The sequence below is a fragment of the Eulemur rufifrons genome, chromosome 28, assembly GCF_041146395.1.
Source record: "Eulemur rufifrons isolate Redbay chromosome 28, OSU_ERuf_1, whole genome shotgun sequence".
Classification (NCBI taxonomy): Eukaryota; Metazoa; Chordata; class Mammalia; order Primates; family Lemuridae; genus Eulemur; species Eulemur rufifrons.
Genome location: NC_091010.1, coordinates 45,748,074 through 45,755,439, shown reverse-complemented (window position 1 = coordinate 45,755,439; position 7,366 = coordinate 45,748,074).

Here is a 7,366-nt window from a genome sequence, read left to right as displayed (position 1 = left end):
AACACTTAGACATAAATCTAACATAATTATGTCATGTGTGGGGTCTTTATGCTGAAAACTACAAGTCACTGATTAAAGAATCAAAGATGACCAAAATAAATGGAGGAATATCCTTTGTTCGTGAATCAGAAGGCCCGATTTTCTTAAAATGTCATCTCTCCTCAAATCAATCTACAAATTCAGTGCAATCCCAGTAAAAATCCCAGAAGACTTATTTTTTTTTTAGAAATTGACAAGCTGATCCTAAAGTGTGTACGGAAAGGCAAAGGAACTAGAATAACCAAAGCAATTTTGAAAAAGAACCAAGTTGCAGGACTCACACTCTTTGATGTAAGATTTACTATAGAACTATAATAATCAACACAGTGTGGTATTGGTAAAAAGAGAGGCCATAGGTCAGTGGCATAGAATAAAGCACAGATGACGGGCTACAGCCCAGTGGAGAGAAGCATTTTCCTCATTAGGTGCAAAAAGGTAGCACCGTTCTGTGCCTCGACAGACGGCAGCTTTAAAAGCATCAAGATCTGGCCCCTCTGGTCTGGACCTGAGCATTTTTTGTAGTGGAAACCAGCCACAAATACTTGAAAAGTTTTTTTTTAAAAAGCTGCTCAGATAAGTAACATCAATGGCCAGAAAGGGGAGGATGAAAAGCTCAGATGGAAGATTACAGAAGACGCTGCGATCTTGTGATCTTACCTGCAGCTTGCAGCCTGGTTTGTGAGCACCCGTTGACCACTTCCTGAAAGCTCCCAGCTGTAAACTGAGTCAGAATTTGATTGCGTTGGGGGATGGTACTGGAAGGGCTACCTGAATACTAAAAACCTGGACTAGGTACCATGGCTCACGCCTGTAATCTCAGCAATTTGGGAGGCCAAGGCAGGAGGATTGCTTGAGGGCAGGCATTTGAGGTTACAGTAAATTCTGATCACACCACTGCACTCCAGCCTGGGCGACAAAGCTAGATTCTATCTCAAAAAAAAAAAGATTAAAAACAATTTTTTTAACCTGGAAAATATGGCCATTATCATTAATGTGACCCCAGCACTATCCTGGAGCCCAGGAAACTGGGTTATATTTATTTTTCTAGATCCCCAAAGTGGCTACATAAATAATAGGTGCTCAAAACATATCTGCTGAATGAATAAGTGAATGAAAGATTTCATACATACAAACAGATTTCGCTGGCTGATGTAATTCATCTAATTCATACAATGATATGAACATAACCCACGACTTCCACGACCTACACTGAGGACAGGAAGTGGGTCTTTCCCTCTCTGTGTCCCCACAAGACCTAGCAAAAAGACCTTTGCTCTCTTTGCAAATATGATAGATCCAGGCCCAAGACTTGCCCCAGGACAACACCCCAACTTGAATGAGACACCTTCACCTGTCAGCTCTCCTTTACAAATCCTTGCCAAAGGCCTGAGGCGTTACACCAAGTTCCCATCACACCCACCCCAGTACAGTGACAGTAATTCAGAGTGCTGTGGGCAGAAGCTTTGCTCATTAATTGGTAATGAGGAGAGGAAACTATTTCTCCCCAGAAGTTAGGTTTCTGCTGATATCTTGGTGAAATTCCTTCTCTCCCACCTTGTTTACTAGTACTCAATGCTAAAAGGAGACATCATTTATCTACATTTTTTTCTAGATAGTTCAGTCAACACTTTAGAGGTCAAGCTGTCCTAAGAAAAGCGGTTTTCAGTTAATGGCTAGGAAATGAAGCTTTTCTTTATCCTTTCTGGGCAGTTTCCTTTGTGAACAAATCAACAACCTTGCAGCTATTAACTCTTCCTTGGCCACAGAGAAGTATCCAGAATGGTCCAAGACTAAGATTTATTCTTACAACTCTGAATCCACTGTGAACCCCAAGGGGAAGGGGAAGGCATTTGGAATAGGCTCCAGGTCCCTCCACCTGCCCAGAGCTGGGCATCATGATACCTGCCGGCCAGATGGTCTCCAAGAAGAGCTCAGACTTCAGTCTGATGTTCACAGTTGCACTGATTTTTGTGGTGTGGGATAGATGCTGAAATTCCTGTCATGCAGGAAGATTCTCCAAGAATCTAGATATTGACCTGACTCCCACTCCTGGACCAGCACAGGTAGGGACCGTGAGGACCGTAAATGAGGAATCATCACCACCACCACAATGATGGGCTTCTTGGGAACATGGAGGACCCTGTAGAACTCTAAGTAGGATGTAAAGTGTGGCCTTCCCACCCCACCAAGGAAAAGACTGAAATCCATTTGGGAATACCTAGGATGCTGAAGGCTGTGATTCCCAGAGAGAGACTCAGCCCATCATATATACAGGCGCCCCTTCTAATGCAAGAGGTCCCCAAGAGGGGTAAGCCCACCAGGCAGGTCTGAGACTCCAAGGAAAATGGTACCCACGGGGCTCTAGACTCCGTTAGAGCAAACACTTTCCAAGGGTGTGGTCTAGAGAAGTGACTCTCAAAGGGTAGCAGGCATCAGAATTACCTGGGGGGCTTGCTGAAGCTCAGATGCTGGGCCCCATCCTCGGGGTTTCTGATTTGGGGCCTGGGCTGGGGCCTGAGATGGGCGTTTCTAACACATTCCCCGTGATGCTGACAGTGCTGGTCCAGAACCACCCTCAGAGAGCTGCTGGAGTAGAAGGGGACATCACCTGCCTCCTGTGCTGGCTGGTGATGTCCGGACAAGGCTCCTGGTGGGGACTCTTTCCCCTTCACCCTTGGAGCCGCCTTCTGGCTTGGTCTTTGGTTACCCTTTGATGCCCAGGGCACCACGTCTCACTCCCAGCTCTCTGCCTCTCGTCTTGGTCCCGGCTCAGTTCCTGTTTGACCCAGGGATCTCCCTTGACCTCTGTCCTGGCTGGTCCCCTGCCCTTCTGCTCCCTGCTGCCAAGCCAGGTCAGAGGACTTCTCCACCAGAACAGATCCTTGCTGCCCCCTCCTCCTCCCTGGAAGCTGAACAGGGACTGGTCACTTGAAAATTAACCCTTCAGAATCTGTCGGTCTCTGCCTTGACCGATCGACCATACCCTCCACCTGGGAGATAAAACCAGTTTCTCACAAAGAATTTTTAAAACGTTTGCAAAGCTCTACATCAACAAACTCAAATGCAAGAGAATATGAAACTGAAGATACCTGTGCTAAGGTCACGTATACCACTCTTTAGTCAGTAACTCTGATCCTGAACTCCTATTTCCCACTGAATGCCTCAATTAACTCTAGAGATCATTCACAATGGGGGAGGGGGGCTGGGAGTGGCTCGAACATTTAGCATGCAGTCTGGCCATGTCCCCAGAGAGGCAGTGATCTCCCCAAAGGGGCCGAGCTGAGGCGAGACCCTGGGCTGGGGCAGTCACCGTGCAGGCTGCGAAGTTCCCAGACTGGCCCAGTAAGGCCTGCTGACCTCAGCAGCCAGGAGACACTGGGACATGCGATGCAGCTACTGTATCAGCCACTATAAAGGACCCAGGAAAACAGCACGGAACAAGAAATGTCTTTTAATTTAACTTGTCTGGTGTTGCTTGAGGAAAAAGGGTTCAATTACTGGCAGGTGAGAAGGTCGGTGCAGACTCGTGTGACATCCTGAAGGGACCCAGGGGTTGAGCAGCAGTGGCGCTGGGTCTTCATTCCGCGTCATTTCCCCCCTGGGACTTGTGGCTTTCATTTACCTGAGTGGAGCCATCTGGGCACTGCGCCTGTGCGTAGCTGCTGAGACCGGGAAGCTGGGGGCTTGCAGGAGGCACGGGGGGGGGGGGGGGGGGGCGGGGTGAGGGGGGGCGGGATGAGGGAGGGTGGGAGAGTGTTCTTCCGGGAACTGGGGAGGATTGGGGGTGTTTAGAGAGGGTGTGTGGCACGGAGGGAGGGAGGGAGGGCCAGGCAGGGGTATCCAGGAGGGGGGAAGAAATGATGCCAGGGAGGAGGGGCAGTGGGGTGGCCAGACAACGACTTCCTCAGACAAGGAGTTAGGTACGAGAAATGGGGGTGAGGGGAACTGAGGTGAGGCATCATCTTCCTGAGGGGGCAGGAAAAGGGCTCTGGGAAGAGATGACCGTTAAGTATTGGCATCTGTCAAGCATCTCTGGGAACTCAGGGCATTTGTGCTGGGAATCCCAGAGGTGGAAGAGGGGGAGTCTAAGCCCCGTTCTCTGCCCCTTAGCACCGTACAGCTCATAACGCTCCTCCACTGCCCCCACCCAGGTCCCCACCCCCCAAATAAGGTGCGACTGTGAAGAGTTAAATGGCAGCTCAGGACAGTACCAGGGAAGACTAAGGTTCCTACAGCCCACCTCTAACCAAGCCTCAGCCTCAGCTGCATCAGCCCCTCCTGCCTGCAGGCGGGGTGAGGTGAGTAAGGGCCACCTGGCCCCGGGCTGGGTGGCTCACAGCTGTCCACAGGGAGCCGGGCTGGGCTTCAGCTTTCTCTCACGCTGCTCCCCCTTCAACCCGCTGTCCCTGCCAGCATCTTCCACTCGAGCCCAGACCAAAGGCCTCTGCGTTCCTCTCCCTCCCCTCCCCCAACCCCCTACTCCAGGCATCCACTCCCCTGTTTCAGCCCCCAGAGCATGTGTGTGCTCCTAAGGAAGCCAGGGGAGCTGCCCTCACTCTCCCCCACCCCCGCCCACCTCTACGCCACATTCCCACCTACACGTCACATCCTCCTGTCCCCAGCACCCCCCACACGCACAATGCCACTTTCATGCAGCCTTTAGGCCTGGGCAAGGGTCCTGCTCTGGTTCTCTGCTCCAGGGGGCATCGCTGTGGCCCTTGTCCAATCACATCCCTCACCACAGCACACGGGTTCACAGGGCCAAGAAGATGCGCCCACGAGAGCCCCACCCCATTTCCAACCCCTGCTCTTGGAATTCCTTCCCAGGAGGCCCAAGCCCGCTCCCAGCCCTTCCTCCCGAGTGCGGCCTGTGCCTCCAGAGCCTGTGCCCGGGCACAGGCCGCCACAGGGCAGCTGTCTGGGATGTCTGCACAGAGCCTAGGGTGTTGCACGTTTTTTGTCACAGCAGAAGACCCCTTGCTGTGTGGGCTGGAACAGAAGGTGGGAGAGGAGGGGGTGGGCCACACCAGGAAGGGGGGGCTGGGGTACGCACTCCTGTAATAGCATGTTCTGCACAGAACTCCAAAGAGTGGGAAGTTGTGAATGCAAATCCAACCGTCCAGGTCTTTCCAAGGGTGTATTTGTCAAGGTAGGAGGATAGATCATGTTTCACTTAACAATGAGTTCAATCGATTCATGGCTTTTAAATACTTAGATACATAGTATGATGAGGTCTCCTTTGACTCTTGCCCTGGCCCTGCAAATGCTGGGCTTGACCTGACCGGCCCAAATCTGATGGAGTAATGGAGATTTTACTGAAGCTTCCACAGAGGAATAGGGGAGAGGGTGACATTACATGTCACAAAGCAAAACTTCCTAAAATTCCTACTGAGCCAGCATTGCTCTCCTCCCAAATTTCCTCCCCCTACCGCAGCCAGCCCATCTCTCTCTTCTCCTCAGGCACCGTCTCCTTGGCCTGCCTCTCCAGCCCAGCTAGAGCCACTCTCCTCACTCCCACAGCCCCGTGACCTCTCAAAATCCCCCCAGCTCCCATCCCCTCTCTGAGCAAAAGCCCTGTGCCTGGTTAAATAGCTCTCGGCAAAGGAAAAGCCTATACTTGGCTTTGGTTTCTTCTCCCCCATTTGTCCTACTTTTTGTTATCCCAGTCTCCTTCCCCCCGCAGCTATGTCTTTGAGTCACCTCTCCCAGTAGGTAGTGAGCTCCCTGAGGGCAGATGGTGTGTCTGGTTCAGCTCTGTGACTCTTCCAGCACCTTCTACTTTGAGAGAATTCATGCACGTTTTCATAGAAGAAATCACAGAGGTGTTGGAACCTGAGTTAGGCCTGAAGGATACGTAGAGTATGGAAAATGAAGTCAAAAGATAAAAGGAGTTCTGAGTAGAGGCAACAGGACAAGCAACTACAGATTCTTCATATCCTGTGGGCAACAGTGAGTCACTGAAGATTCTTGAGCTAGGGCATGATAACACTTTGGAAAAATCTGTTCAGGGTCTACTGAAGTTAGAGATGAAAAGATGCAGGAAAGAAAGGGCAGGAGTTTGAGGGCTGTTGCCATAATTCAGGCATGAGGCACTGGATGTCAGAGGCGGCAGGATGCAAAAGCAGGACAAATGCATGGGGGGGCAGTACCTTGGGCTCAGTGAAGTGACTTGGTCAAGGCCACACAGCTCAGAGTCAGAACCGTAACAGAATTCAAGTTGCCCAGTTTCAAACCTGTACGATTTCCTCCATGCTGAGTCTCAAAGGAGGTGAGGCTGGACCTGAGTCTCCAAGGCTGCTGAGGACGGGGGGTTTGCCCACTACCCTCCACCAGCTTCACCCCAGGTTCACTACCAGGGTCACCCAGGTGCAACATGCTGGGAGATTCGGGCCCGCCCCCTTGGGAGGAAAGCACAGTCCCTGATTTAGATGGGGAGAGAGGAAGGCAGCCCCTGGGGAAGAGATTCATGTTAGCTCCTCTCCCTGGGAGGGAGCGGGTGAATGGTGATGCTTATATCCCTGGGTCCCTGAGGACTGGACGAGGGGAGCCATGGTAACTCCTGACACCCCGACAGTGCTCCACGGCTTCCGCACACTGTAAAGCATTATGCCTGACCACCACTTCGCCACCTCCCTGCCCAGCGAGTCAGACTCACCCTTCGAGGCACTTTCTGGGGGAAGCTTCAGTCCTCAGACCTGTGCGCGCAGCCCTGTGCTCCTACTCCCATTACCACTCGCTGCCTTCTGCGGATAAGAGCTGTGTGACTTTGGCCAAGCCACTCGGCCCCTCTGTGTTCATCATCTGTAAAAGGGAGGTGATGAAAATACTGTCTACAGGGTTTTTGACACTTGCTGGCCATTATGATGAGGATGACACGGCCTTGGCCTGCTGGTTGACGGTGGATCTGTCTCTCCCACCACTCTGCAAGTTCTACTGGTGCACACGAGCCCCACTGATTCAATCCACAAGCACTTACTGAGCACTTGCTATGTGCCAAGCCCTGTGAGAGTGGGTTTAGAGAGAAATGAGAAGGCCTTGGGGCCCTGGAGTCAAGCTGGACACAGATCTGTACAAGAAGAGTGTGGCAGAGGGTCACGGGCACTGGGCGGAGGCTGTGTGAGTACAGCCAGGCACGAGGGAGGATGAGGGCAGGCTCAATGGAACCAAAGCTGATCGAGATGAAACCAACTGTCCCACTTGACCCCGTAGCAACTGCATTATTCAAATTAGAAAATCCACCGCTTGTAAGTCGTGGACTGGGGCTGGGACCACAGCCCTCACTTCCCAAGGAGGGGGCCTTTCCCACCTCCTCTTCTCCCCAAGCCTT